Genomic DNA, 9,037 nt, shown 5'->3' with positions numbered 1-9,037 from the left:
GTTGTGTGGACGGGTGCAGCGTTAAATCGGTTTAACGCTGCTAAATTCAGTTTAAACGCGTAGTGTACACCAGGCCACAGTGGTGCTTTGAGACTAGGACAAACCAGAAAGAAACTCAAAGCAGAACACAGATGAAACTAACATGCTGGGTGGAGACCATGTAAATACAGTGCTGTGATCTCACAGTCTCCTTATTGGTGAGCCAGCACAGGCAGACCCAGTCCCTTGAATGAGGTCACCAAGCATGCATGCCTGCCACAAATGAACTGCAGCTGGTTTATTACTGGGACAGAGGGGATGGAGGCAGCGCCCCTGCTGCAGCTGTGGTTTCGCAGTTATATACACTTCCTCCAAAAGGCAGGGAGAAAAAACATTCCCTGGAATTTCCTCTCCGAACTACTTCCTGATCTGGGAGTGGGAGTAGTAGTGGGAGGGGGATTCTTCACATATGAGTGGTGCCATCCTTTTGGGGCTGTGTGTGCATATGTGCCAGGGAACACACATACACCACAGTACCCTGTCCCTTATAGTAGAGTTACCAGTGCATGCAAAACCAGCACGTGGCCCATTGGATTCCAAGAAATGATGTAATTCATCATCCATTTGTGAGGTGATGGAATGAACCCGCCCCACTGCCTGCCAGCCCCCCTCCTCTGCATCACCTCCTTTGATTTCGCTAATTTTGGAGGCTCTGTGAAGTTCTGGAGGTTCAGAGTTCATTAAACTGATCTGTTGAGGTCTATGCATATGGCAGGCATTGCTGGGTTTTATCACTGCAGTGATACACAAACAGGAGGGGAACTTGGAAGCCAGGCATTTTGTCACCTTGAGATTTCACTTCTGTGCAGCTGGGGGTGGGGCAGAATTGGCCTAACAAATAGCTCACCACATTTGGGGTGGGGGGAGGGTTGGAAGGGTGTAGACTTCCTTGTCAGAGTCCTATGAGCTTGGTCTCCTAGCAGGTTTTAACTACAGTTGTCTGAAACTGAGCTCAACTCAATGATACGCTTGCAGCTAAACCACATTCAGTATCGGGCCAGCTGCATCCACTGCTAATGCCAGTTGTCACTAATGTGTAATTTTGCTGGCAGGGCTGGTTTTAGGAAGTGCGGGGCCCAATTCAAACAGTTTCGACGGGGCCCTGACAGGGATGACTTTAAAAAAAAAAACACATGTAAAAAAACATGTGGGGCTTGTATTCACCGGGCAGTGCTTTGAGTCTTTGGCGGCACTTCGGTGGTGGGTCCTTCACTCGCTCCAAGTCTTCAACGGCACTGAAGGACCCGCTCCCGAAGTGCCGTTGAAGACCCGGAGAAAGTGAAGGATCCGCCGCTGAAGACCCAAAGCGCCGCCAGGTGAGTAAAAATTAAAAAGGTGCCTCTAGCCAGGGAAGGGATTCTCACTGGGCGCGGGGCCCGATTCGGGGGAATTGGTGGAATAGGCCTAAAGCCGGCCCTGTTTGCTGGGGTAGGCAAGCCCTTAATGGCACTGTGCCCAACTACTTTGTATACACTGTAGTAAATGATGAGAAAGAGGCTAGCAACCAATATCTACACCCCAGCCTTCCAGCATTTGATGGGAATAGTTCAAAGCCTGCTGCTTGTTCTCTCTTGCCTGCTTTGCCTCCTATCATTAATTCCTCTTATTATTTATTGACACAGCACCACATGCATGGAGCTTTCCAGACAGAAATAACCCTGCCCTGAAGATAAAGGCACAATCCTGCAAGCTGTCTGTGCAAAGAACACCCATGGACTTCAGTGAGAGTCCCTCACCCAGAGGGTTTGCCCAGTACGGCCCTGAGTTAGTTTACAAAGCCTCAAGCACAAACTGGCTTATAAGCCTTTGCAAGGGAGTAAGGAGCTGTAGGCTGCCCCTTTTCTCCCTGTGCTTGCTACCCCCAGTGTGGCTGACAATCCAGGAGACAGTAGTTGCACAACTCCCCCTCCTGCACAGGTAGGCTTGGCTCCTCCCTCCTAGCCCACCATTATTTATTTTTATTACTAGAGCATCTAGGAGTCTCCGTCCTGAGGACAAGGCCCCACTGTGCCATGTGCTGTACAAACACAGAACAAAACAATGGCCCCTGTACTAAAGAGCTTCCAGTCTCAGTATAAGACCAGAGACCACAGGTGGCTAGAGACAGACAGAGGAGTACACTGAACAATGAGGCAACACTGGTCAGCTTGAGCTGTGGGGAAGGAGAAGCTATTCCAGGCATAGGGCTGGCACAACTTACTTCCCCCAGGGAGCAAAGGGGAAGTAGAAATCACACTGGAACTCAGTCACAAGCCAGCCCCTCCTCTGCTCATTGGACAGCATAACTCTGCTCTGCTCATTACTCAGGTCAGATTGCAAAGTGCCAGCCTGGCCCTTTCTAAGAACATCCACTGTGAGTGGGGTGCATCTTGCAAGCCTAATCAGTGGGAAAGAAACAACACCTCCCATTCTCCATTTGTAGGGAAAGGTGGGAAGAAGAGAAAGAGGCTTGCAGGAAAGGCAGTGAATCATCCAGAATGATTTCTAACTAGAGGGAGCAATTTAGCAGTGACCTTTAGTGCACAGTTAACATTATGCTGTGGTTAAGGCTCATTGGCAGTGCTGTTATCAAGCAATAAAGGTTTTAAAATGCAAATGTGTTTTGTGCATAATCTGGGGTGTGTAGGGGGTGAGCTGTACCTCTGCTCCAATGCTCCCCATTCTCGCTGGGCAACTACTCCCGCTCCAAACCCAAATGGCCCCACCCTGATTCCATTCCTGGGCACTTCCCCAGGCAATAGGCATATCACAGACCAGGCTGGCTGGCTGGCCAGCCAACTGTCTTGGCACATACTTTATCAACCACCTGTGCCCTGACCGCTGTATAACCCCTGCTGCTAACAGCATGAACCTACAAGGGCTGGGAGGGAACAACCCCACTATCTCTGGGAGACAATCAAGTCATTTAGCAGTAATTAGAATCCTAACCAATTTAAATCATTTACAGCTCCCAAGCAATTATGTGATGGCTCTTATCAACCCCAGAGTCCTAAGATGTTATTTGAAGGAGGCCATAAACCGTGAATGGGTGTTGGAAGGACTGAAAGAGGGGGGTGGATTTGAGTGAGGAAACCTGGTGCTCCCTAATGAAAGGCAAAGTTTAAACCTGAAAGGCCCTACCCTAAGCTTCTACCTCAAGAGGAAGAGAGAGAGAGACACACCACCACCTTAACATATCCTGCTTCAGGGAAAATAAATCTTCATTGCTGTGAGTAATCTTAATCTATATTGCAATGTCCATTTGCTAAGGATCCCATAATATCATTCCTCATCAGCTGTTCCCTGCCATTTCTGCTGATTAAGAGGGTAGTTTCATAGTCTTAGGATGGACGAAATCATTACCTCAGAAGTTATTTCAATCTAGAGTGGACAAAGTACTGGAGAGGAGAATGTGTTGTAAAGGAACCAACCTCTGGGGATAGTGCTGAGACTAATGACAAGATGTGTTTGAACACTGTAGCACTTTTCCCTTTTTAATTTCTATAGATCTGTGGAAAACTGAAAGATTGTTTCAACTCCCCTAATGTGGTAAATGGCAATTATTTTAAATTACCCAAGAAACACCACTGGGTGCGACCATTCATATTTTGTTAGGCTTCCTTTTCCAAAAAATCGTGGATGCATCTTTAAAGTTATACATCTCCTCAAAAAATTCTAAAAGCTAATTAAAATGTCTTCAAAAAAGGCTATTCACTGGTTGAATGTAAGAATATCCCTAGTCACATTAGATAGGATACAAAAGATAAGGGCTATAAACCCTCATGATTCAGGGCATAAACAACTAATTGATGGGGGTAAGAAGGAATTTGCCCTGTGGGTCGATTATTCCATTATTTCCCATTTAGGGGATTCTTGCACCTTCCTCTGAACTTTACTGGTCACTGCTAGAGATAGGACACTGGACTGGAGAAGAAGGATGACCCAGTGGTTAGAACTGTTAAACCCAGGTCTTTTAAGCCTCAGGTTACTTCCTGTGTGGCCTTGGGCAAGTCATTTCGATCAAACAAATCCTGTGTCTTGGCAGGGAGCTAGACTAGATTACCCTTGCAATCCTTTCTAACCCTTTGATTGGTTTAGGGCTGGTCTATACTGGGAACTTACATTGGCATAGCTGTGTCTCTCAGGGGTATGACAAATGCACACCCTGATGTAACTAACCTCTGGTGTAGACAGTGCTTGGCTGATAGGAGAACTCTTCTAGCTGCCAGCCCTGGAGGAGGTGGTTTGCCTACGCCAAATGGAGAACCCCTTCCATTGATGGGGCTGGTGTCTACACTGAAGCATTAGAGTGGTGCAGCTGTGCTACTCTTGTGGTTTAAGTGTAGCCATACCCTCAATCTCTCTAAAATGGGGAGAATAGCACTGCCCTGCCTCACCGGGATGTTGTGAAGGGAAATGCATTAAAGACTGTGAGGCGCTCGGATACTACAGAGATGGGGCCTGATATGTACCTAAGATAAATAACTGTATTACTGGTCTGACCTGGCATAGTAATTCATGTTACTAACTGCAAAGACCCTCACAAACATGGGCATCAAGTGTCCGCCTGAGCACATGGAACTCTCCTTTACCCACATTTGCCGTTCCAGAGTGTCTGTGGATGCTAAAGATCCCTGGGTACTGTACACAGATAGTAAGAGAGAGCCCCAATGTCATAGACAGTGTTTCCAATCTCGGTATCCAGGTTCTAACGTGCAAGGTGAGATGGGAGCTATTGCCGAGCTTAAGGGCAGACCTCTCTGCCTGCACAGTCTCTGCACATCCAGCAGCTCGCTCGTTTTTGTGGGGAGCTTTGGGGAGCAGGCGTATGTATAAAAGATGCTAAGAGGTGTATAAAAGCTGTTTAATGCTAATCAGTTTGATTCTGCACTAAATTTGTTATACAAACATTTGCTTTGTATACTCCTAGTTACTGTGCTCAATGGCATACCTTACTTCCTGGGTGTTATTCATGAAACAGCAGGAACTTTATTGCCATGACTGCTGTTCCATCAGGGCTGACCCTAGGACTGAATGAGCTGAGAGGCAGCCGGGAGGAATTGGGCTATTCAGGGATCCCAGGGGAATGCGAACTTTGCTGAAAGCTAACATCTTATTGCCAGGAGCACATTCAGCATGGCAGCCTTCACTCCTTTTCTTCTTGGGAGGGGTCCTCTGGGCTTCTGGGTTCATTCAGGAATTCAATCACAACCTGGAAGAAAAAACAGGCCCAGAATATAGGCATCAGTGTGAGAGAGAGAGAGAGAGAGAAAAACAGGGCTGACAGGCCAACAGCAAGTGAGAAACCGGAAGTGAATGGTCCTGGAGATAATCAGATTCCTGATTCAAAGTAATAAGAATTTGACCATTAGGATGAAGATGTGAGGCCAAGGTTTCTGCTGGTCTGAGTAGCTCTGTTGGTTTCAGTGCAGCTTCATCTATTTAGAGCAGAGGATTGGGCCTTTGGCCTTTGCCCTGGAAACTGTCATCCCTAGGTTAACACTGCTCATGCCCTTCACAATTTATGCTAAATTGAGAGGGATTTTAGTTATGTATTTCCTCATCCAAAGACTGTCTGATACTGGATAATGCTGACAAAGCATGTAGGGGGATCCGGTCACAATCAGAAAAACTTTCCGCTGCCTTAGTCGTAACCCTGGTCTATGCTACTAACTTATGTCAGTATAACTACTTCAGTCAGAGGTGTGGAGAGATGAAGGGCAAGTCTACACTACCAAATTAAGCTGATCGAAGCTACATCGACATGTAGCCACCACAGTAATTGAATCAGTTTTACACATCCACACTATGCGCCTGGTGTCAGCAGTGTGCATCTTCATCAGGAGCGCTTGCACCGATTTAACTGCCAGCGTGGGGCATTGTGGGATGGTTTCTTAGCAACAGGCTAAGCAATGCAGCATCTACACTGACGCTGTGTCAACCTAACTGCATCAACTTAAGCACTAGGCTTCTCACAAAGTTGGAGTTAAGTCTGTGTAATGGGCAAGGTACATTGGTGGGAGCTACAAATCAGTGTAGACTCCTAGAGAGTTAGGTCAACATAAGGCAGCTTACATTGACCTAGCTCCAGTGCTTAATTTGTGCAAGGGCTGAGCCCCGATAACTCCAGGCTTGGCAGTTCATAGCCCCAGCACCTGTGGGCTTGCTGTGTCAGTTATGAAAGTAAAAACATTTGCTTGAGCCACAGCACCTAATTGCTTGAGCCCTGGCACCTCTTTCATTACAACTTAAGCACCTGTCTAACTCTAGTGTAGACCAGGCTGTAGTTATACTGACCTAACACCCAGTGTAGGCAGCACTATATCGCCAGGAGGACTTCTCCCAATGAATAGCTGCTGCCTTTCAGGGAGATGGAGAAGCACTCCTGTTGGCGTAGGTAGCATCTTCTCTAAGCTCTACAACTGTGCCGCTGTAAGTGTAGACAAGCCCTTAGGCTAGTTCAGACAAGAAAGCAAAACCTCCAGCCAAAGGAGGCCCCACATCATGGGGTCCCGTCATATCTGCTCTCAGTAGGAAATCTAGAAGCCTGAGATTTGCTTCTGGATTGCCCATTTGGACCATCCTTCTTTTTGTGTCTCTTTTTGTCTTCCAAATAGCAGAGAAGGAGAAAAAGGGGGTGATAGCTAAAAGAAAAATCTCCGATTTTTATTTTCCCATTGCAAGCAGGTGTGAAGAAGACCTGTAGGAAAAAGGGTCAGAACAGCTTCACTGTTACAAAGCCAGCTAATTTCCAGGTGGCTGAAATCTGGGTTTGCAGTGACCACAAGGGAGTGCTGTGCAATGGAAGAAGGAGGCTTTTGGGAAGAGTAGGGTGAAGGGTTTCATAGATTCCAAGACCAGAAGGGACCATTATGATCATCTAGTTTGATCTCCTGTATAACACAGGCTGTAGGACTTTCCTGAATTAATTCCTTGAGCAGATCTCTTAGAAAAGCATCCAATCTTGATTTAAAAATTTCCAGTGATGGAGAATCGACCACAAACATAGGTACACTTTTCCAATGGTCAATTACTCTCTCTGTCAAAAACTTATGCCTTATTCCCAGTCTGAATTTGTCTAGCTTCAACTTCCAACTATTGGATTGTGTTTCTCTTTCTCTGTTAGAGTGAAGAGCCCAGGGGCAGCTCCAGGCCCCAGCACGCCAAGCACGTGCTTGGGGCGGCATGCCCAGAGGGGCACTCTGCCGGTCGCCGGGAGGGCAGCAGGCAGGCAGCCTCCTACAGGCGTGCCTGCGGAGGGTCCACTGGTCCCATGGTTTCGGTGGAGCTGCGGGACCAGCGGACCCTCTGTAAGCACACCTGCAGGAGGTCCACCGAAGCTGCGGGACCAGCGGACCCTCCGCAAGCACGCCTGCGGGAGGTCCACCGAAGCCGCGGGACCGGCAACCGGGAGAGTGCCCTCTGCGGCATGCCGCCGTGCTTGAGGCGGCGAAATGTCTAGAGCCGCCCATGGAAGAGCCCATCATTGAATATCTGTTCCCAACGTAGGTACTTAGACTGTGATCAAGTCACCCCTTAACCTTCTCTTTGTTAAGCGAAATAGATTTGAGCTCCTTGAGTCTATCGCTATAAAGTGTGTTTTCTAATCTTTTAATCATTCTCATGACTGAGCTGCACTCAGGAATGGATCTAGGCAAAGTATTTTCAGCAAATAGTTTATTTGCCAAAAAATGCAGTTGACTGAAATCTTATGACTTCAAGTCAAGTGCAACATAGTCTTGGACCAAAAAAAATGAGGAGGGGGAAGAAATTCTGAAAAAGCCACAAGTGTTTGTTTTTCAAAACAAAATGTTTCAACTTTTCATTTCAAAATGGTCTATTGTTTCTAAATTCACTTAGGTTGAGCTTTTTTAAAAGGGACAAAAACCACCCAAAAATGTTTCATTTAGAATGAAACAGCTAGTTCAACCCAAAATGAATTTTTATCATTCCTCGTTTTGGTGAGGGGGAGGGACCCAAAATTGATGTTTTGGGTTGACCCAAAATGACTTTTGTTTCTGTTTTTAGTTCAGCTGCCAAACCAGAAAATCATGTATACACTCAGCTTCCTGAGTAGAGCTGTCTGCAGTGCTTAATGGTCATGGAGCCACAGAGTCTATGCCCCCAGCTTGTAACCAGTCTCTTGGGAGTGACCCCTTTAGGACTCTCAATTCTACCAGGCAGGTCTGTGGCTTCCAGGACTCTATGACTGGGCCTTCAGTGCCAGCCAACCCTGTCTCTCTTCAGGGTTCCCTGCAGCAAATCTAGCCAAAAGCCAGAGTCCGGCGGGAAGCTTGTGCAGTAGCCTTTTAGAGCAAAATGCTCTGAGTGTTTACAGCGACACAGGCAGCCTTTTTTAGTCACCTGACATACAGAATCAGAAACTCCTTAGGTTAGCAAAGCAAGACAGAAGTTAAGCCAGAGTCCATCCTGGTCAAACCAAGTCCTGGTGAGCCAGCCAAGCTATGATGGACTCCATCTGTGGCTCTCCCCATTTTCTCCAGGCTCCTGAGCCCCTCCAAAAATCCTCCTCCTTCCAATCACCCGATGCCTTGTTCTCCAACTTAGTTCCCAAGTCCCATCTGCTGGGGTTTCCTGCTGTTGTGTTGATTGTTAACTCATTGGGACATCTTTGTCTTCCTGGATTGTCTGTTGATTTGGGTTGGTTTGTGCCAGTTCTTTAATGACGATATTCATTCCCCACAGACAGCAAGATGGTCCATATTCTCCACAGACCTGTTCCAGGAGCAGTGTTTGCACCCACTGGGTAGCAATGCAACGTAGGAAGAGAAACTGAGGCATACCTAGGCTTCATTGAAATATTACAGAGAATTCTCACTTCATCACAGTAACAACTGTACTGAACCTACAAATTTGTCAACCAATCTGCATAGACACGTGTATTATAGGTGGGGCTGGTAGTTCCAACCTTTTATTAAGGTTGTCTGACACTTCCCATTACAAGACTGTTTTCAGTTGCTTTATAAATTTATGAAACTTGGTTTGGGCTGAAATTTTC

The 9,037-nt window shown here is 46.8% G+C and overlaps 1 long non-coding RNA gene across 1 annotated transcript in view; it reads left to right on the top strand.

Annotated features, from left to right (window-relative positions):
• Positions 1-3,015: 3,015 nt before the first annotated feature.
• The window catches only part of LOC123356149, a 31,217-nt gene continuing 25,195 nt past the window's right edge, over positions 3,016-9,037 (top strand). The window contains exon 1 of the long non-coding RNA XR_006575292.1: positions 3,016-3,247. This is a non-coding gene — a long non-coding RNA (uncharacterized LOC123356149). The remainder of the gene's footprint in view (positions 3,248-9,037) is intronic.

The sequence above is a fragment of the Mauremys mutica genome, chromosome 1, assembly GCF_020497125.1.
Source record: "Mauremys mutica isolate MM-2020 ecotype Southern chromosome 1, ASM2049712v1, whole genome shotgun sequence".
In the NCBI taxonomy this organism is placed as follows: domain Eukaryota; kingdom Metazoa; phylum Chordata; order Testudines; family Geoemydidae; genus Mauremys; species Mauremys mutica.
The sequence above is the reverse complement of the archived record's forward strand: the minus strand, read 5'-3'. Positions and strand labels throughout refer to the sequence as shown.